This window comes from Herpailurus yagouaroundi, unplaced genomic scaffold (assembly GCF_014898765.1).
Source record: "Herpailurus yagouaroundi ecotype Mexico unplaced genomic scaffold, PumYag 29, whole genome shotgun sequence".
Lineage (NCBI taxonomy): Eukaryota > Metazoa > Chordata > Mammalia > Carnivora > Felidae > Herpailurus > Herpailurus yagouaroundi.
The window spans coordinates 15,268,784-15,291,856 of record NW_024412377.1 but is presented as its reverse complement, the minus strand read 5'-3'; the positions used below and the strand labels follow the sequence as shown (position 1 = coordinate 15,291,856).

Below are 23,073 nucleotides of genomic sequence, written 5' to 3'. Positions count from 1 at the left end.
CAGCAACTGTCTTGTAATCGTGGGACAATGAGCACACAAGGTGAAAGTCGCATGGGAAAAACTGGTGAGCGAAAGCCTGGCAGTGAAGTCACTCTGAGTAATTTTTTTATGTGCAAACACATGCAGTGCTGATACCTGGACTTTTGTGAAACGAGCTTTGCAGACCGGTAAATCCCCTTCCCAGCACTGTGCACTTCCCACACAGGCGTAGACATGGAGCTCCTAGACGACTTTTATTCCTCTCAACCCAGGACACATGGTCCAGAGAGAGAGAGCGCAGTGCTTTCTGTATTTAAGGAGTCATTTTCAGTTCCACTGCCAATACTAAGCTGGAAAAGGAGATTGTTCACACTGACTCGAATATCAAAAGGTACATTAATTGTTGATATTTGGGGGGAATCAGAGAATAGAACCAAAGATCATTTTCTCTGACACGCCACTGAATATGCATATGTGAAAAATAATTTTAACTGCCATCAAGATGTAGTAAGTAAACTATGTACAGTATAGACGTCAGATAACTCTCCTACTGCCGCCTAGGTCCATCTGTGCTGTTACAAATGGCAAGATTTCATTCTTTTTTCAAGACTGAAAAATATTTCAGTATATTGTATTATTGTATGTGTGTGTATACACACACACACACACACACACACATATATATGTTACAAATGGTAAGAGTACATTCTTTTTTCATGACCGACAAATATTTAAGTATATTGGTTTATTGTATGTGTGTGCATATATATGTACATATATACACATATAAATATATATGCACACGCACACACATATATAAACACATATATACATATATATACATATATATATGTTACAAATGGCAAATGTTCATTCTTTTTTCATGCCTAATATTTCAGTATATTATTTTATTGCATATATATACATTACATTTTCTTTATCCATTCATCCGTTGATAGATACTTAAGATGTTACCGTATCTTGGCCTTTGTCAATAATGTTGCAGTGAATATATATATATATTTTCAAATATACATATATATTTTCAAATGAATGTTTTTGGTGTTTTTTTTTTTTTTATAAATATCCAGAAGTAGAATTGCTGGATCATCTGATAGATTTAATTTTAGCTTTTAGAGGAAACTTTATCCTGTTTTACATAGAAGCTGTACCAATTTTACATTCACACCGACAGCATAAAGGGCTTCCCTTTTGTTTACATTCTTACCAAAACTTATTTCTGGTCTTTTTTTTTTTTTTTTAATTTTTTTTTCAACGTTTTTAATTTTATTTTTGGGACAGAGAGAGACAGAGCATGAACGGGGGAGGGGCAGAGAGAGAGGGAGACACAGAATCGGAAACAGGCTCCAGGCTCCGAGCCATCAGCCCAGAGCCTGATGCGGGGCTCGAACTCACAGACCGCGAGATCGTGACCTGGCTGAAGTCGGACGCTTAACCGACTGCGCCACCCAGGCGCCCCTATTTCTGGTCTTTTTGATAACATTCATTCTAAGAGGTGTGAGGTGATAGCCCATTGTGGTTTTGATTTGTATTTCCCTGATGATTAGTGATGTTGTACATCTTGGCCACCTGTATATTGGCCACCTGTATATCATGTTTGGGAAAATATTCAGGTTTTCTGCCCACTTAAAAAATTAGTATCACTAAAACACATTATATTAGTTTTAGGTGTACAGTATAATGATTTGACACTTGTGTCCACTGGGAAATGATGACCACTATTAAGTCACCATCCATCACCGTAATAAGTTGCAGCTGTTTTGTGTGTGTGTGATGAGAATTTTCAAGATGGACTCTCCTAGCAACTTTTAAATGTGCTCTGCCCATTTTTTAATTGGATTGTTTGGCTTTTTCTTTGCTATTGAGTTGTATGAGTTCTTCATGTATTTTGAATATTAACTCCTTATCAGACATAGGACTTGAAAATATTTTCTCCCATTCCATAGGTTACCTTTTCATTTTGTCATGGTTTCCTTTGCTGTGCAGTTGCTTTATAGTTTGGTGTAGTCTCACTTGTTTGTTTTTGCATTTGTTGCTTTTATCTTTGTGTCAGAGTCAAAAAAAAAAAATCATTGCCAAGACCTATGTCAAGAAAGATATGGCCTATGTTTTTTTCTAGAAGTTTTGTAGTTTCAGGTCTTATGTTCATCTTTTTAATTCATTTTGAGTTAATTTTTGTGTATGCTGTAAGAAAGCAGTCCAAATTCATTCTTTTGCATGTGGCTGTCCAGTTTTCCAAACCCCATTTATTGAAGACACTGTCCTTTCCCCATTGCATATTTTTGCTTATTTGTTATGTATTAATTGACTATATATGTGTGAATTTATTTGTAGGCTCCCTATTCTGTTCCACAAATCTATATGTCTGTTTTTATGTCATTACAATATTGTTTTGGTTACTATAGCTTTATAATGTAGTTTGGCTCGGGTCATTATCTTGTGGTTCATGGATTTGAGCCCCACATTGGGCTCTGTGCTGAGTGGTTAGGATTCTGTGTCTCCCTCTCTCTCTGAGTCCCCGCCTTGTGTTTTTAATCTCTCTCTCTCTCTCTCTCTCTCTCTCTCTCTCTCTCTCTCTCTCTTTCAAAAATAAATAAACTTTAAAATTTTTTAAAAGATTGCTTTGGTTATTTTGGGTCTTATGAACTTTAGAATTGTCTGTTCTATTTCTATGAAAAATGCCACTGGAATTTTGGTAGGGATTGCACTGAATCTATAGATTCGTCCTTTGGATAGGATGTATAGTTTAACATATTGATTCTTCTAAGCTATATAATGAAATGTATTTGCATTCATTTGTTCCTTCTATGTTTTTCACTAATTAGAGTTTTTAGTGTATGGATCTTCTACCTCCTTGGTTAAATTTATTCCTAAGTATTTTCTTCTTTTTGATGCAATTATAAGAGTTTGTTTTACTAATTTTTCTTTCTGACTTTGTCATTACAGTATAGAGATGCAACAGATTTTTGCATATTGATTTTCTACCCTGCAACGTTACTGAATTCTTTTATTAGTTCTAACCATTTTGTTGGAGTCTTTAGGGTTTCCTATGTATAACAGCTTTTCATCTGCAAATAGTAACAATTTTACTTTTTCCTTTCCAATTTGGATGCCTTTTACTTCTTGCATAATTGCCCTGGTTAGGACTTCTAGTACCATGCTGAATAAAAATGGTGAGAGTGGGTACCCCTGTCTTGCTCCTAGTATGAGAGGAAAAGGTTGTAGCTTTTTCCTGTTGAGTATTGTAGAAGTGCCGAGAACACTGAGTTCACCTTTGGCCTTCCATCTTGTTTTCTCCTTCTGGTGCATAGATGATGCCATTTTAGATAAGTAATGGAGATCCTCTGACCCACAGATGGCACAGACTCACGTAACTACCCTGTGACCTCACTACCATGGCCATAATTCCTTAAGGACTGGGGGTTAAGGCCCAGGTAGCAACAGAGAATAGGGGCTGAGAGTAGCTGCTCTGGGTCATCTAACTGCCTGATTGCCCCATCAGTAAGTTACCCTGAATATAACTCTGCATAGTATTATTGAATGGCTTGCTTGGTTTTTTGGTATCAAACTATCTTCTCAGTCTGGCCCTCCTCCAACTTGTAATAATTTGCATACTTAGCAAGATACTGGAAAAGAAAACAAGCATGAGTAAAAAGACCAGGCCAGGCTAAAGCTCCTTGTCATGCCCAGGGTGAGCAAGGCGGGGCGGGGGGGGGGGGGGCGCCGGGGAGCCCTTTACATGTAGGGGAAAACCAGGTTGGCCAGCCACCTCCATGTGGGGAATCTTGGTCAGGATTTCTGGGCATTTAGGACCAGTATGGCACCCCCCCCCAAACACCTAAGGGATTGTTAGATACTCTATTCAAAATAGTAGGGAAAAAGCAGTAGAGAAGGGAAAGTGATCAAGCTATTGCAACCACAGCTTGGCCATTGCCCCATGCCTTAAGATTCACCACAAAAAAGGAATTATGAGTAAGGAGAGCATTGGAACAGATCCAAGAAGCATTGGCTCTGGAAAGGACATACAAGCTGCATGTTCCTCTAATACAGACCTCATGTCCAAAAGAATTCAAAGGCAGGAGGAACGGTTAGAAATTATGGCATGTAAGGTGTATGGGCACAAATTACCACACACTAGAGAGAGAACTGTTATATCTCAGGAGAACTGGGACTGGAAATCATGAGATCCCTGGGGTAATGACTCCTCTGATGAGGATATTATCATGGAGTGTTACAGAAACTGGTCTGGATCACCCAGCAGAACCAAGCGGCACGCAGAGATCTTGGAAGGCAGGAGGTTTATTTTACACCTGTGGGCTCAGGGGAGATCCTTCTCCAGAGGTCTGAGCCCGGAGCATAGCAGAGGGGACAACTTATAGTCTGTTACTTCTACATTCCTCATTAGTAGCAATTTGGCCCCAGAGGCAAGCAGGGTGGGAAGAAGAACCCGGAAGGGGAGTCTTCAGGCAGGGGCTGGAATTCACCTATGAGTCCTGTCGGCCAGCTTATAACAGACTTTTTCCCTATCAAGAGGAAGAAAATGATTTCCAGGAAGGAATTTTGATTCAAACAAAGACCCAGCCCACTCATGAGCCTGGGAATAACTGAGAAGAAATTCCTACTAGTCAGAAAACAATGAGGGAACATTCTGTAGCTGAATGGGTGGAGCTAACAGGCACTTTAAGCAAAAGGGCAGAGTTGTGTGTTACCACTTTTGGATACCGCAGGAGACGGTCTTATGTTAAATGCATTTCAGATGTTAACAACGGCCTCGCCACTGCTGGACCTCCCTTGTGACAAAAACTATATACCCCAGGCATGGGTGAGAATAGCAGGTGCTTAGCTAATCTGATCGAATAGGTAAATGCGAGCATCAAGATAACCTGGCCTAGTGAAGGGGCTGTGTTCTCCCCTCTGTATCGCTGGAATTCTATGGAAGAACTAAAAGAAATTATACTTTCAACAGGAACAAGGGGCGCCTGGGTGGCTCAGACAGTTGAGCGCCTGACTTCCGGCTCAGGTCATGATCTCGCAGTCTGTGAGTTTGAGCCCTGGGTCGGGCTCTGTGCTGACAGCTCAGAACCTGTAGCCTGCTTTGGATTCTATATCTCCCTCTCTCTCTGTTCCTCTGTGTCTAGCTTGTGATCTGTGTCTGGCTCAAAAATAAATAGACATAAAAAAAAAAACAAACAAACAAATGGCAATGAATCATGCCATTTGCACTCCGAATTCTAGAAGCCTAGACAAAGAATTGTTTTCCTCTAGTATGGAAGACTCTATCTTAAAGTGAGCCCCAGGGGCATGGTACAGGACTTCAGTATCTTGCGCCTGTTGTTACAGTAGGAGCTATGGTGACTAACTTCACTGAAATGGAGAGAATCCATAATGAGGGAAATAATTGAAAAACAAATTACTTTACTGATGATAAAATGGTGATGATGGGGCCCATCAAGGTCTCTTGTAAACCGTGGTGGCAAGATCTAATGCTGTCTTGGACCTCAAAAGAAAATATAAACAGACAACCCAGTCTGGTCTTTCTAAACCTATGGAAGGAGTTGCCCAAAGGAAAGCAGTTTATTCCCTTGAAGGAAGGCTCAAAAAACCCCGATGTGTCACCAAATTACTCTTCCACTGATGGAGGAATTTCAAGGGTAGATACCCCAGACCCCTAGAGAATAGGGATTAGGCCCAGTGTTGTCCTCTAGTGCGTGCAGTTGGGGGCAACCAGCGGTCCCATGTGGAATTAACTATTTATTAGTCTTGCACTAACAGACTGAAGTAGCCCTACTAGGCAACTAGAGCTGAATGCACAGCTATCTGTGTGTGCATAGGGAGAAATAAAGTCTATTCATGGTGGCAGGGGAAAAATTATTAAGGTCTGAGGAACTAGTCTCTACCTACAGATCACCAGGCTTCCTCCCCACTGTTCTCTAGTGCATATTTCTCCCATTCCTTAGTATATTCCGGGCGTAGATGTTCTACAGGATCTCGATCTAAACTACAATGGCAAATGAATTCAGGTTGCATAACTTGGGATGATTCATCCTTTCTGTCTCAGCAGCTGTGCCATTACAGGAGTGACTGTAACATGACTTAAAGTCACATTGTGGGAGGTAAATACCAGCAAGTTCCGTGGTCCAGGCCAATCAGTAAAGTTTCTGGGCATTATCTGATCAGATAGCACAAAAGTGATGCCTAAGGCTGTCATGGATTGAAATGCAAGCCTTCCCAGTCCCTAAAATGGTAAAGGAATTACAGACTTTTTTGGTTTAATAGGATTGTGGGAGACCTTATATTGCCCATCAGACAAGATACTAAGACCCTCATATTCCTCGGTTGAGATGGGAAGCTGAGACCTGGGACCTGGAGCAGCTTGGAGGCGGAGAATAATAGCTCTTCAAGTCTGCAATAAAAAAATGGCCTCCAATAAAACTACATTGCAAAAAAAAAATGGGGAAGAAGCGGAATGGAAAGAGTTAAAAAGTAGAAAAGGTAGAGCCTGATGAATTCGTGGTGAAAAAAGTACTGACTGACCTGTAGTGAATGGAAAGGTGGGGTATTTCCTGAAGTGGAAGGGAGTTACAGATGCTGACAGTACTTGGGAACCTGAAGAAAATTTAGATTGTTCAGAGTTAATTGAAGCATTTCTTAATTCTCAAAAAGCTGGTGAAGAAAAAGATGGTGCAAAAAGAAAATCGTTATCTGACCGTGAATCTGATGATAGCAAATCCAAGAAGAAAAGAGATGCTACTGATAAACCAAGAGGCTCTGCCAGAGGTCTTGATCCTGAACGAATAATTGGTGCACAGACAGCAGCGGAGAGTTAATGTTTCTCATGAAGTGGAAAGATTCAGATGAGGCAGACGGTGGTGGAGAAAGAGGCAGATACGAAGTGTCCTCCGATTGTAATTGCTTTTTTGTGAAGAGAGACTAACTTGGCATTCTTGTCCAGAGGATGAGGTTCAGTAATTGTTTGTGTTGCTTTTTATGTATGAATATATATTATATATATATGTATATGTACATATGTATACATATGTATATATGTATATGTATATATATGTATATGTATATATATGTATATATTATATAGGTAATCTGGGTATTGTTTTTCTTGATTTATTAGTGTGAATAGATAACATTCAAATGAAAAATCAAGTTAGATATGTGTGTTTTGAAATAGTATTGGGAGAGTTGTTGGGGGTTTTTGCATCTATAGCACTGGTTACTTTGAACAAATAAAAGCTTTCTGTAGTTGCTTCCTTTATCAGAAAATAATATTTGAGACCAGATATTATTCCCCTACTTTAGAGAACACCTTTTCTAAATATTTTTCTAAAAATTGAACAAACCTTCATAGTTGTTACTCAATCAGAATTTGTCTTTAACTCCTATATGCCTGAGGACCATTTTGGGTTTTTTGTTTATTTGGGGGGTTTTTGTGTGTATACTTAAAATACATACATAAATGGTTTTCTTTTTTTCTTTTCTTTTAACATTCCCCCAAATAAAAACAGCATTTTATAACCATGGATAATCCCATGTTTCTGGGACGCCATCATTTTCAGCAACCTAAGAAATATATCACTTACACTGAAATTTTTCCTGAAGCATTAACCTTTCAAATTTTGCAATTAATTGGGCAATTTAAATATGATGTAAGCAATTAAACTTGGAAATTTGAAAGCAGCCATATCGGAAATCATGTCTACAGTCACACAAATGCAAGTTTGTTGGCAAGATCCCCGAAAGGAAAATTTTATCACTACCAACAATCTCCCCACCTAAATGAGAAAACTAGACAAGTCCTGGTGTGTTTTAAGTAGGTAAAAAAAAAACTTAGTTAAATGGACATTTAAAGGTTCTTTCTAGTCAACCATTCCTTTTCAAGAAGTTGAAATCCCTGTGCTGCATTGACTAAAAGAAGGTCATGATGCATGGAATGTTGAAGACTTGTTCATGGAAACCTGATCATAATCAGATGGTCAGAGAGAGATGCTGGCAATTTAGCACCTGCTGGAATAAATGGGGGGACAAAGAGCACCTGGATGGCTCAGTGGGTTAAGCATCCAACTTCAGCTCAGGTCATGATTTCACTGCTTGTGGGTTCAAGCCCCGCATTGGGCTCTGTGCTGACAGTTTAGAGCCTGGAGCCTGTTTCGGATTCTGTGTCTCCCTCTCCCTCTGCCCTTCCCTCACTCACTCTCTGTCTCTCTCTCCCCAAAATAAATAAACATTAAATTTAAAAAAAAAATAAATTAAAAAATAAATGGGGGGACAGACCTCTGTGATCTAAACTCTTGACCTTCATGTTTTTTCTTTACCCCAATACATACCTTATTGTCAGCTTAATCTTCTCAGTATTTGAGTTACTCGTTCAGCAGAAACCAGGAAAAACAGGAAGTTTGTAGTCAGAATATTATTCAGCTGTATACTCTTTACTTTATTGTAAATACCGGTAGACCATGGCCAATAGTTTTATATTTCTTTAAAACAAAACAAAACAACAACAAAAAGATGGGAAGCTAATAGAATTGGCATGCTAACCAACAAGAGGCTTTCTCAAAGGCAAGGGAAAAAAAGTACAGGTCCTGAGGGTATTAATAATAGATGTGAGATGTGAATTAGATGTAGATTTGGCTGGGGCTTGTGGCAATGACAAAATGAGAAATCACTTGTGGCCGTAACGATGTTGGGGGTGGAGTGTAGGAGTCCTGACCACACAGACTCTATCTTAGACCCTGTGTCCTTCTCTCTACTCTGGCCCACAGATGCTGCCCCATGAGGTTACTGGTAGAGCTACCCTCTCGCACACAGATGGTGCAGCTTTAGTGAACTGCCCTGTGATCTCACCACCATGCCCCTCATTCCATAAAGGCTGGGGATTAAGATCCAGATAGGAACTGAAAATGGCTGGGTAGCGCTCGGAATCATCTGTCGGCTCACTTATGCCCATCAGCAAGTCACCTTGAATAAAACTCTGTAAATGGTATGGAGTGGCTTGCTTGGTTTTGTTTTTTTGTTTGTTTGTTTGTTTGTTTTTTATAATAAAGTGGCTTCTCAATCTGGAAGATAGATTACTGACCCTCTTCCACCTTGTAACAAATGTGAAGTTAGCTGTGGTTTTGTCATATGTGGCATTTTTTATGTTGAGGTATGTTCCCTCCATGTCTACTTTGTTGAGTTTTTAACCATAAATCAAAGTGGAATTTTGTTAAATGCTATTTCTGCATCTATTAAGAGGGTCACATGATTTTTATTTTTCATTTTGTTACTATAGCGCATCCAGTTGATTTGTAGATGTTGAACCATCCTGACGTTCCTGAAATAAATCCCACCGATCATGGTGTGTGATTCTTTTTTAATGTATGGCTAAATTTGGTTCGCTAATATTTCCTTGAGGTTTTTTGCATCTATATTCTTTAGGGATATTGGCCTATAATTTTCTTTTCTAATGAGGTCCTTGTCCAAGGATAATGCGGGTGTAAAATGAGTTTGGAAGCATTCTCTCTTTAGTTTTTGGAGAAGAGTTTGAGAAAGATTGGTATTAAATCTTCTTTGAATTTTTGGTGGACTTTTCAGTGAGGATGTCTGGTGTTGGACTTTTGTTAGGAGGTTTTTGATGACTCATTCAACCTTTTTAGTAGAAATTGACATGTTCACATTTTCTATTTCTTCATGGTCCAGGCTTGGTAGATTGTATGTTTCTACAAATTTATTCATGTAGGTTGTCAATTTTTTGGCATATAATTTTTATAGTAGTCTTTATGATCATTAGTATTTCTGTGTCATCAAGTTGTAACACCTCCTTTTTTCATTTCTCATCCAGCTCTTAGTTTCACTGATTTTTTTTTCTATTTTTAGTGTCTATTTTTTTTCTCTTCTGACCATTGTTATTTTCTTCTTTCTCCTATCTTTGGGCTTTGTTCTTGTTCTAGTTCCTTGAGGTATAAAGTTAGGTGTTTTTTGTTTGTTTGTTTGTTTGTCTGAAGTTTATCTTTTTATTGAAGTAAGCATTTATCTTTATGAGCTTCTTTTTAAAACTACTTTTGCTGTATACCATAAATTTCAGTATTTTGTATTTCCATTTTGTTGTTCTCAAGGTATTTTTAAATCTCTGCTTTGATTTCTTACTGAATACTGAGTATGATGTTATTTAATCTCCACAGATCTGTGCTTTTTTTTCCAGTTTTCTTATAATTGGTTACTAGTTTCATATCATTGTGGTTGGAAATATACTTAATAAGAATTTCATCCTCTTAAATTTCTTTCCACTTGTTTTCTGGTCTAATGTATCTATCCTGGAGAATGTTGCATGTGCACGTGAGAAAAATATATATTCTGTTGGATGAAATGTTCTGTGTATATCCGTTACATCCATCTTGACTAATGGGTTATTTAAGGCCAATGTTTCCTAACTGATTTTCTGTCTAGATGATCCATCCATTGATGTAAATGGGGTGTTAAGGTCCTCTACTATTATTGTATTGTTATCTATTTCTCCCGTTAGGTCTGTTAGTATTTGCTTTATATTTGTTGGTTCTCCATATGTTCTCTTATATGTTGGGTGCACAAATATTTACAAATGTCACTTTCCCTTGTTGGATTGACCCTTTTATCATTACATAATGTCCTTCATTGTTTCTAATTGCAGTTTGTGTTTTAAAATCTATTTTCTCTTATGTGAATATAGTTACCCCAGCTTCCTTTTGGTTTCCATTTGCATGGACTATCTTTTTCTACTCCTCCACTTTCAGTTTGTGTCCTTACATCTCTTGTAGCCAGGGTATAGATGGGTCTTGGTGTGTGTGTGTGTGTGTGTGTGTGTGTGTGTGTGTGTCTGCATCTGTGTTTATCCACTCAGCCACATTGTGTCTTTTGATTGGAGAATTTAGTCAATTTATATCTAAAGTAATTATTGATCGATATATACTTTTACCTATTCAGTTAATTGTTTTTGGGTTATGTCATAGTTCCTTTCTATTCTTGCAACCGTCTTTGGTTTGTTGGCTTTCTTTTGTAGTATGCTTTAATTCCTATTTATCTTTGTGTAGCTTCTATAGGATTTTGTTTTGTGGTTACAATCCGGTTTACATATAACAGCTTAGGCCTATAACAGTCTATTTTAAATAGAGAACGACTTAAGTGTCATTGCATTCCCAAACTCTGCTTTTAACTCCTCCACACTGCCAGCTTGTTTCTGATGTCACATTTTATATCTTTTTATCTTGTGTATCCCTTAAGTAATATTTGTAGTTATAATTATTTTTACTTCTTTTGTCTTTTAACCTTAATAGTAGCTTTATAAATGATTAATCCACTACCTTAACTACATATTCACCTCTCCAATGAGAATTGGTCTTTCATATATAAATATATATTTTGTTTGTTTGTTTTGTTTTGCTAGTAAGTGCCCTTTCTTTTCAGCTTAAAGAAGTCCTTTTAACACCTTCAACATTTCTTGTATTACTCTTGTTGCAAATTTTGAATTTTTAACATTAGTATTATTTTTTATTATGTTGTGTAGAATTTTCTCATCTCTGGTCTTCTATAGACATCTTTTTTTTTTTTTTAATTTTTCCATTTCTGTCATTTGTGTAGCATTCTAATTTAGGATTTTCTCAAATGATGGACATAAAATGTAACTTCTCTGAGAAAACTAAGTGTTTTGGGCATCAAAATAAAGAAAAAAATCATTAGAAAGTTGCAGGGTCACCAAGAAACTATCACCAAGAAAGGAAAAAAAAAAGTTTTCTATGTAAATAATTGAGAAACAAATTCTTGGAATGCAAACTCTTTGAGAACTCCCATTACTCATGTTTGTGTCTTCTATAATGATTAGTGAACTGTGTGATCTCTAGAAGAAAGCACTATTTTTATAGGAATGCAATATGATTTGAAGGTGGTTTCCAAAATAACACCAGTTTCTAATAAGTACTTTAATTTTATTTATTACCATAATTATTTCATGTTTCAGAATATTCCCTGTCTTTCATATATTGAATTTAGACAGGTTGTATATCTGAATCAGAAAAGAATAATGGAATTGTGATTTTAAGAATATTTTTGTTCTATTTTTCTCTCATTTTTTTTTTCTTTTTCTTTTGCTGTAAGTGTCTAACTCGTTTAACTTTATGGCATAAATCCTTCCTTTAAAATACAAATAAATGGCTCAAACTCCTATCTCAGAGTAGTGTGGGAAGAAAAGTGTTCTCCCCAGTATTCTGAATTTTCCTGAGATGAAGAAAAGAAGAGAAGAGGAAAGAAAAGAAAAGAAAGAAAAAAGGAAAAGAAAAGAAAAAGAAAAAAAGAAAAGAAAAGAAAAAAGAAAAGAAAAGAAAAGAAAAGAAAAGAAAAGAAAAGAAAAGAAAAAAGAAAAAGGTGGGGTGGAAGCTTCCCCCCTGCTTACCAGGTCCTAACTCCTAATTTTAGGTCTGCAGGGAAACAGAGTCCTCATTCCTTTGTTGCCCCAAATGCTACTAATACAGGAATTTGGGTGGTCCAGATGTTTTCTGAAGGTTGAGGGTATGTGAAAGATAATTATGATCGATGCGAAAAAGAATTAACTTGAAACTCAAAATTAAATATTACAAATTCTTCGTTAAAAACTGTGCCATAGGAGATTTAAACTACTGTTTTTATTCCAGAGGTGTCTCATTTCTCCCACTCATCAGGCAATGTTTTTCTTGCTTCCATCTTTTCAATATCTTTCAGAATATTCCACAGAAACTTGTTGTTAATATGTAGAGAAATAAGGATGTTCTTTTGCCTCATGTTTGTTCATCTGACATATACAAGCAGGTTTCAACCTTCTAGAGATACATGGAGTAGGGACTTTTTCCTGAAGAGGAATTGTCTTTCCAATCACCAGCCACCTGGCCAACCTCACGCATCTTTTGAAATATTTCCAACTTTGCTATTTCCCAAAATATACACAGCTTAAGTTTTAGCCATTTTTAGTCATTTTTATGTATTTAATACCAATGATTTTATTACTTATAATAACCTACAACAGTCACTGTTTCTTCTCTTTGTATTTCTTGACCCTTATGTTTCTTCAACTTTTTAATTTTTCTCACCGCATTTCCCCACCTTAGTCATCTGTCTTATGTTTTTCTAAAATTAACATATTTCCTAACTTTTCCTTTGAATCTGATAACTAAGGAGTTTCCCAGAGTGAGAATTATTTAAAAAAAAAAATAGTTATGCAGCAACAAGACCCATGGGATAGTCTTGTGAGAAAAAAATAAAAGCCCTTCCTAGTGGGGATATTCAGGTACACAAATACATGCACAGACCTATGAGTCCACCAAAATGTACGGACAGAAAGGCTTTGCCATTGGCACATCCATTCTTGCAAAAGACTCACAGGAGACTGTCTTTCTTAGTTTGTGAAGTGTTCATCCAAGAAGTAGCATAAGTATTAAGAGATGATGGCTTTATGGTCTCAATCCTTTTCAGTGCAGAGGTTGTACAGGCAAACTTCAGAAAATGAAAGTAAATGCAAACATGCCATATAAACAGCTTTTAGAAAAAAATATATATATGTTATTAAAGTATATTCATCTTATACATGTAATTTTTAAAATGTGTCGTATATAGTAGGGCCCACAACTGACACTTATTTCATATTCTTGAAGCATCATTCATTCATTCTGTGAAAAAATACCTGATGTCTTATATATGACATTTTCTGTTAACTGAGCATTTATGATTTTACTTACAGTGTTACTGACATGGCTTCTACACACTCACGATGCTCCGTTTCCTCTAATATCGTCACTTGCAAACAAATCAAGCATCATTTTTATGCCTGTCACAATAGTTTATTGTTGTCTACATCCCCCCAGTGCTGCCAAACATGGGTGAGCTGCTCTCTCCAGGTCTGCTTGATTAACTGATCGATGGGAGTGGCGACGCAAAGGAACAGTCTTTTGTTTAAGGCACCTGACGGCTCTATGTAAATATAGTCAATAAAATTAACACCTTGGGCTTTTCCAAGTTTAATTTAAGGCACAGAGAAGTTGAACTACATATATATATATATATATATATATGGCTGTAGCTCTCTCTTCATGCTGTCTCACTATTTTTTTATTATTCACATTTGTAACACATCCTTTTCAGGAGTAATAAAAAAAATGATTCTCAATGTGCAAAACAAAATATTTGAGTAGGACAGGAGAATATAATAGTCAAGAATGCAATAATTTTTTGAAATGTGGAGTCTAAAGATTTGATTTTTTTTTTCAATCTCTTTCATTATCTCTCTTTATCAATGAGCTATTCTGGGACATTATTTATGGACTACCTCAACCAAATTCATGATTTTCAATAACTATATTGTAAGAAAATGAGCATATATATATACATACATATATATGTATTTGTTTCTTAAATATATATATATATTTATTAAATTCCACATATGAGTGAAATCATATGGTATTTGTATTTCTGTGATGGACTTATTTCATTTAGCATAATACTCACAAGCTCTCTCCACAGTGTTGTAAATGGTAAGATTTCATTCTTTTTATGGGTGAGTAATATTCCATTATATGTATATACCACATCTTCTGTATCCATTCATCAGTCCGTGGAAACTTGGGCTGTTTCCATAGTTTGGCTATTGTAGGTAATGCTGCTCTGAACATTGGGGTGCGTGTATCATTTTGAATTAGTATTTTGTATTCTTTGGGTAAATACCAAACATAGGGAAAAAGAGAGGCAAGCCAAGAAACAGACTCTTAACTACAGACAATAAACTGATGGTTCCCAGAGGGGAGGTGAGTGGGGAGTTGGGTTAAATAGGCGATGGGGATTAAGGAGTGCACTTGTAGTAATGAGCACCAGGTGTGGTATGAAAGTGTCAAATCACTATATTATACACTGAAAACTAATATTACACTGTATGTCAACTAATTAGAATTTAAATAAAAACTTAACAAAAGCCTTTTCTTGCCTTTGATATAATTCTTCAATTTTTAGATATGTGCCATTGAATAACATTGGCATTGTTTGTTCCATGCAAAGTAGCATGAGTATTCTTAGCAAATATTTGATGTTAGATTCACAATTCTGATTCATAGGATAAGTTATACAGAATCTTAGTCACTAAGAGGCTAAAAACATTTGATAGGTCATATAATAATGACTACTTTAGGAAATAATTAAACCTATCTTTTTTAGAAGGTAAGACAGGTTTCTAGAATGAATTTAACATAAAGAACACTTTAGGTATAAAGAGGTATCTTCAGAATATGAACTATATTTATAGTGGAAAGAACACTCAATTTGAAGACTTTACCCTCGGGTCTGGATCCTATATAGGAGATGTAGTTGGGAAACACTATTTAGCCTTCCCACAGATCCATTGCAGGGTATTTGGGAACATTTAATAAGACAGCTAGGATGAACATATATATCCCAATGCAAAATTAGTGTGCTAAAAGATTAAGGATGTGCATATAATCAGTGACTATGCCTGTGTATGCATCTCTATTGAATAAATGCTGAACTAACTTACTAAATAAACTCTGGTCATTGAAATATTTCTATATTAGAAAAAAAGTATTATGTTAGAATATAACTCATGCAATGTTTCAGGACAGAGGGAATTCGGATTAGGGTACAGCCAGTGTTCTTCTCTGCTATGGTCAGAAAGAAGGAGGCCTCATTTATGTTTGGGGTCATGTAAAGAAGTGGGACAGTGTACAGAAGAAAAACATACTGAAATGACTATCCTAAGGAAGGGTTGTGAAGGAAATTGACATCATAACCTCTACTGAGAGCATAGAGTTGCTATTCATATGCCATAAATTCACCTTCAAGTCAAACCTTAAATAATAATCATCCCTCTCAAGTCCAAAGGGTATGGTCCCCTATCATGATCTCTTCAAAGCACAGAAACTTTGAAATACATAGATTTTGAGCTCAGTCTTTCACTTTCTCATTATTTCCAACATCAATCTTTTTTTTTTTTTAGTATCATTTACATAGATCTATTATTTTATTTCACACACGTATCTAAAGTATTTAACTTTTGGATGGCTGGAGATCATGCCTATTTTAAATTTTTATTACATGCTATTTTACAACATTGTACTCATCCCATGACTATGAATTTGTAGTAATTTTTAACTTGTGTGTCATAATTCATTCGGACATATAGCTGTTTTAAAGATCATTATCAATTTGGGGGGAAATGTTTTAGAGTCAAATGAGCTTTTGATATAGTCAAGATCCATATTCAATTTAGAAAACCACTTCTTTCCTGACCTTTGGATTCCAAGGACTACTATATCAATTTTATGATTTGATATATTAATGAAATGGTAACACGATGGACTATCAACAAAATAATAGCAAGTCTTTCATCCCAATGTGCACAGTTACAAATGGTAATACTCTTTTTAGAAAAACAGATGAAACAAATAATTCATTTTCAGAAGACTTCTATAGTTTAATATTGTGGGTCTACATAAATCATTTCACCAAAATGATCTCATAATCATTAATGTGACCTGTTCTGGAATATAGGCTAGAGTGTGTGGTTCCCAAATGAATATAGCTCTTTGCAGCACTGATAAAACAGGCTGGGTTTGGTAAGCCAGGCGTATATAAACAGGCATAGATATGATTTATCTCAGATGGAATAGTGCTGCATTTGCAGGTTTTTAAAAATGTTCTTACTTGCCAGGGGCAGAAGGAAGATTCCAAGTGGATTTCTTTAAGGTATCCCTAAGAGATCTGGAGAGGGGAAGATTAGGAACTGCTTCCCTAGCCAGGGCCCATGTTCATCTGAGGAAGATGGAGGCAGATCACTGAGCAGGCACCATAAAGACTTAGATGGATTGACTACTTTCTCTCTCTGGAAACTCACGGGATACACTCAAGGCTGTCCACATCACTTTTTTTTTTTTTTTTAATCTTGATAAAGCCTTTTTATTACTATGCCCATCATGAGCCCATTAAAGTTAAAGGCTTTCAATTTTTCTCCTTGTGACCTTAAAAAAATGTATTCTCTTATTCTAGAACTATTGAACTTTCTTCTTATATTTTCTTCCTTTGTTCAAAAGCTAGGGCCTTTCAAAGGAGTATTCAAGCATAGCACTGTGTCAAATTTACTTCTGATGACTTTCCATAGTATTGTGAGAAGATAAGATTTAAGAATAAAACTTGCATAAAATGATTCATGCTTTAAAGTTTTCTATTACCCTGTATGGTAAAATGGAATTCTCTAAATCATATATATAGAATATAAGCCACTTATGATAACTAGTATGTCTACAACCAAAAGGAAGACATTAAATATGCAATTTTTCATTTAAAAATACAATTTAAATAAGGTATCAGTTGTATGTACTTCTGTTAACATAAAGGATATGAAATAAGCTGAGATTGATCTAGAGCTAATTATTTTATTCCAAATAAACATTGAGATTTAATTTCCTTTGTATTTGGAAAGTCAGAATCAACTACAGTAACCACTGAATATTGAGATTATATGTGGGTGGGGCTTATATTTTTAGAGTATAAAACAAGTCAAATTTTCTACTTTGGCCATTTCCTTTTTTTTCTTTTTCTTGTTTTGTTTTAACAGGCATTACCTTATGTAATTATGTTTCAACTGGAGCTGCCATTTATTTTTATAACTTATATAAAGTAAAATTACTCATAAGATTCATTTCAATGGAAACATTCATTCAGTCAGTATTTGTCGCTTGCCCTGTATGTGCAGGACTCTGTGAAATATTAAGTTTTGTCTGGTTAATGGAATAAAATCAGGGCCTAAATCACTTCTTCCTTCCTGTATCTCCCTTCTCAGATTAAAAAAAAAAAAATGCCAGGAAACAGAAACTGTCCCTATCAGATATTCACCTCAACAATGTTCATCACATTCTTCCAGTTACAATTAGACAAATATGTTCAATTTTATTTGAAGCCACATTTAGAAATTGTGAATATGTTCAGTCTTATTGAGAACAACTGGGTGGCTCTGGTGATCTCTTTTATAGATGATGAGTCATGTTTACAACAGGATTCTACTGAATAATATTGTTAGTGTTGACAGCATTTAGACAAATACAGCCTTCTCTGTCACTAAAGCTGACACTGATTACACAATACTCCATGCTCTTGGTAGCATGCCTTTGCCAATAAAGCATACTGACACTTTCACAAAACCTTATAGGTTTATCATGAATACATTTTTAACCTCCAAATCAAGATATACCTTTTAAATCTAGTTTTTGGGGAGAATGTATTTACATGAAAGTATCAGAGATACGACACAAGTCTATACTGAAACTAATGGTCTTTATTAAAAATTAATGGAGTTCCAGGGAATCAGGACTACCAGAGCCTTTTAAACCATTTTTAGACCATCACAGAATACAGCAATGAGATTTGCTCTGTGTCCTATAAGATATTTATATGGTACAAGGAATGTGGTTACCCCAAGAATCAGTCGTCTATTATGATTAACTAAAACACTCACAATTGTTCTTTAGTTACCTAACTTTTAAACTTTTTAAAAATTGTTTTATGAAATAAAACAATTGATTTACTTTTATGAATTAAATAGTCTTTTTCCATAAAAGATGCATAAAATTATGTTAGCAAAATTCCTTCAAATTCCAGTAAAGATTCTAAGCTCAAATTTGATTTTAGAAGTTCAATTTAAAGAGACAGTTACTTGAAAAATATGTGATATTACACTTCCTTTTTGTTTTTTTTTTTCAAAGTCAAGCCCTAATCTGTTAAAAAAAAAATTACTGGTGAGCTCTGGGGGCAAAAGTTTATAGAAGACAGAGCACCAGACACAGATTCAAATGCTACAGGTGCATTTCGTCTCTACTGTGTACTCCCCTTGTACCTGATTAAGTCCATTCATGACTTTGAGCATCATGTGTTTTCCCTATTAAATGAAAATAAAACTGCCTCCCCCTGTTACCTGTTAAGAAAGCTATGGATATTTTAAAAACTTACATAATATCAAAGGCACATGCATATACAGCTCTGTATATCTTTGGGAAAATGTCTATTCAAGTCCTCTGCCCAGTTTTAAACTGGATTTTTTTTATTTGGTATTTAGTTGTATAAATTCTTTATATATTTTGATATTAGTCTCTTACCAGATAGATTGTTTGCAATTATCTTCTCCCATTCAGTAGGTTTTCTTTTTGTTTTGTTGATAGTTTCTTCACTGTGCAAGAGCTTTTTATTCTAGTGTAGTTCCAGTAGTTTATTTTTCCTTTTGTTTTTCTTGCTTGAGGATACTTATCTGGAGAAATGTTGCTCCGGCTGATGTCAGAGAAATTCTCTTGTGTTCTCTTCTAGGAGTTTCATGATTTTAGATCACACATTTAGATCCTTAATCCATTCATTTTTGTGTATGGTGTAAGAAAGTGGCCTAGTTTCATTCTTTTGTCTGTAACTGTCCAGTTCTCCAGATATCATCTATTGAGGAGACTGTCTTTGCCCTATTGTATATAACTTCTCCCTCCTCCACAGATTAATTGACCATGTCATTGCAGATTTATTTCTTGGATCTCTATTCTGTTCTGTTGATCTATGTGCCTATTTCTTGTGCCAGTACCATACTGTTTTGATTACTACAGTTTTGTGGTATTTCTTAGAATTTGGAATTGTGATACCTCAACATTGCTTTGGCTATTCAGGGTCTTTTGCGGTTCCATTAAAATTTTAGGATCTTTTGTGCTAGTTCTGTGAAAAGTCCTGTTGGTATTTTGATAGGGATTACATTGAATCTGTAGATTGCTTTGAGCAGCATGGACATTTTAACCAATATTCTTCTTCCAAGCCATGAGCATGGAACTTCATTCCATTTGTTTGTATTACCTTGGAGAAAAAAAAAAAAAAAAAAGCTCTATACGCATCAAGGAATTATTATTGTAACAAAATCTAATTGCAACACATGTATGCAGCCACACATATTATAAGTAAATAGTGCTAAAATATATATTTTTATCTGGCAGTAGGTAAAGAGAGCAGTGCAATCAACTGGATTTTGACTTTTATGTTTGAGGTTATATTCCAACCCTTGATTGGTGATGTTGGAAATGAACTCACTTCTGGAAGTTATTTAGCCTCCTTATGTGCATAGGGAATTCAACTTTGGTCATAGTTGCAGTCAAAGGTTGTGGTACTCAGTGCTCTGAATAAATTCTGACTTGAACTCTAAGAGTTGAAGTTATCTGAAGTGTCAACTCAGAGAGCACTATCCTATCCCTCATGGCAGCACCCAGGATGCTGATTGCAATGTGGAAACCCGTGTAAAGGACAAGTCCATGCATCATTGTCAGTGATCTTCGGGACAATAATTGCGGTTTTGTGACTATTTTTATAAGTGATTGCATACATTTTTAGGCTTTTCATGTGTTCTAAATTTTCCATGGAGTAGACTAGCTGTTTCTGTTGTATAAGCAGATCACTAATCATTCGTTTTGTCTCTTACTGAGTAGCAAGATACTATTTAATATTCAAGAGCCCTGCATCCTTAGATTTAACACGGCAATGATATTTTAAAAGTTACCCTTTGTAGCAAAGATACAACATAATCACCATTTATGCCCCTAATTTGTACTTGTTCAATAAACAAATCATTAGTTTGGAGACAGAAGGTCAATGCAGAAAAAAAATAATAATTATGAGTGTATCCTTCCAGCACATTGATGCATTGTTTTCTGTGCATCCACACAGACTTGGAGCTATAATTCTGTCCCCCATGCTTTTCACACATGCAGGCACAAACATGTGCACAGAGTCATGCACCAGAAAATAGGCATCGTGTTATCTCACAGGCAATGGAATGAAATAAAAGGACTGAGTTCATTCAACACTAATTACCTGAGCCTCACTCTGTTTCAGGCACTGTCCTAGCTGCTTCCAGGCTCTGTTCCTGAGATGGAGAAAGATTTTCTTTCCTGTTGCCGAATCTTCTCTTCTAGGTGTCCTTTTTGAAATGTCACCTGAGAGCCTTCTTGCCTCATTATGTAATGTCATCCATCATATGTAGTTGCCCTTGTCATTCATTCATTCAACAAATAATTACTTACATTCAATAAACCTTCACTAGCATTAATCTTCCACAAAGTACCAAAGACTGTAACAGGCAAAAGAGGTAAAAGAGGAAAATTATCCCCTCCCTCCTTCCATATAGACACACACAGCCTAATTATGACTAAACTTGAGACTCTATATACTGGGCACTGTATCAAGTTAAATGTATATGAACTCAAAAACAAGGTTATATTTTGGGTTTTTGAAGACTAAGTGTGCTTTAAAATATGTCTGATGATTTTCTTTTTATTTTCTTGTCAGATAATTTATAAATCCAAAACATACAGGTATATGGAGGAAACTACTTCTTAGATATCAGATTTTATGACATTCCTTTCAAAGTAAGTAGGGTTTTGGTTACCACCTCCGTATTTTTCCATCACCATTTCTCAGGACAATCTTCTAAATAGTAGAGAATTGTGGAAAGAACTGCAGCTTGAGAAAATAGCCTGCTGAATTAAATATGCCCTCGTGGGGCGCCTGGGTGGTTCAGTCATTAGACGTCCGACTTCAGCCCAGGTCACGATCTCGTGGTCCGTGAGTTCGAGCCCCGCGTCGGGCTCTGTGCTGACAGCTCGGAGCCTGGAGCCTGCTTCTGATTCTGTGTCTCCCTCTCTCTGTGCCCCTCCCCCGTTCTTGCTCTGTCTCTCTCTGTCTCAAAAATAAATAAACGTTAAAAAAAATTTAAATATGCCCTCGTGTTAAGTATTGAGGAGACTGGACCTACTGATGTGGTGGAAATTTCTTCTCCGTCGTGGAGGCTGGGTTTGTGTGTCGGTTTTTGGACACATATGTGCAAGCATATGCTAGGGGATGAAGTGTGCAGAATAGGAAAATGGACAATTGGCCTTGTTTTGAGATGGATTAGTTGAAGTTTGGGAACTTGATTCAGATTGCTCAGCTCAACTTTCCTGGTAATATTTTCTAGTGCCATCATCCGATTACATCTGGGAAAGATTAAAATAAGATGCCAGAGTGAGATACCATGAATTTTAAGGAATGGATGTGTAGGGAGGTACAGATCACTAGTTATACCGAAATCATAAAATATTTCCCAACCATAACTCCCAAGAAAGATGCAATTTCATTATTTTAGATGGTTCTAGAGTTTTAATTTGGGGCACTTGGGTGGCTCAGTCAGTTAAGCATCCACTCTTGAGTTCCGCTCAGGTCATGATCTCACTTTTTGTGAGTTTAAGCTGATAGCACGGAGCCTGCTTGGGAGTCCGTCTCCCTCTCTCCCTGCCCCTGTCCCACTTGGTCTCTCTCTCTCTCAGAAGAAATAAAAAATAAACTTTAAAAATACGTAAATAAAGTTTTAATTTATCTTTTAACTTTTGAAAACATCGAGCTGGTTTCAGTTCTTTCACACAAATTCTAGCAATATATGTTGCTTGAAATTGAAAACTGTGACTTATCTTGTACTAACTCTAGAAGTCGATTTTGAGGTTGTACAAATTGAAGAAACAATAAGAGGATTGCTGTCAAAATAATCATACGTATTGAATCTTAATTTTTAAAAGTGTTAACTATGAATATTGTAAACTTCAAAGATGAGTCAAATATTATTTCATGTTGCTCTTTTTTTCCTTAGTGTTCTTTGTATTTTGGAAGCAAATCATATAAATGCTGAGTAGAGCTCTCTCTAGCTCAGAAATCTCTCTATATAAATATATATAGATCTAGATCTAGATCTAGATCTCTCTATAGCTCAGATATAAACTTAGAGTTTATAACACTTGGGATCACATAATCAGCTCCCCTTCAGTATTGTAGGTATAATCTCTTCCCGTATCCAAATTATATTTAAAGAATTTATTTTATTTTATTTTATTTTTTTTTACATTTACTTATTTTTGAGAGGCAGAGAGACAGAGCACAAGTGGGGGAGGGGCAGAAAGACAGGGAGAAACAGAATCCGAAGTACGCTCCAGGCTCCGACCTGTCAGCATGGAGCCGGACGTGGGGCTCGAACTCACAAACCAC

General features: G+C 36.1%; 1 protein-coding gene and 1 pseudogene across 8 annotated transcripts in view; both read left to right on the top strand.

Moving 5' to 3' along the window:
- CDH18 (cadherin 18) overlaps window positions 1-23,073 on the top strand; it is a 1,020,275-nt gene that overhangs the window by 795,692 nt on the left and 201,510 nt on the right. The gene's annotated exons all lie outside the window — the stretch shown is intronic.
- On the top strand, window positions 5,281-6,969 carry LOC121042998 (chromobox protein homolog 3-like; annotated as a pseudogene).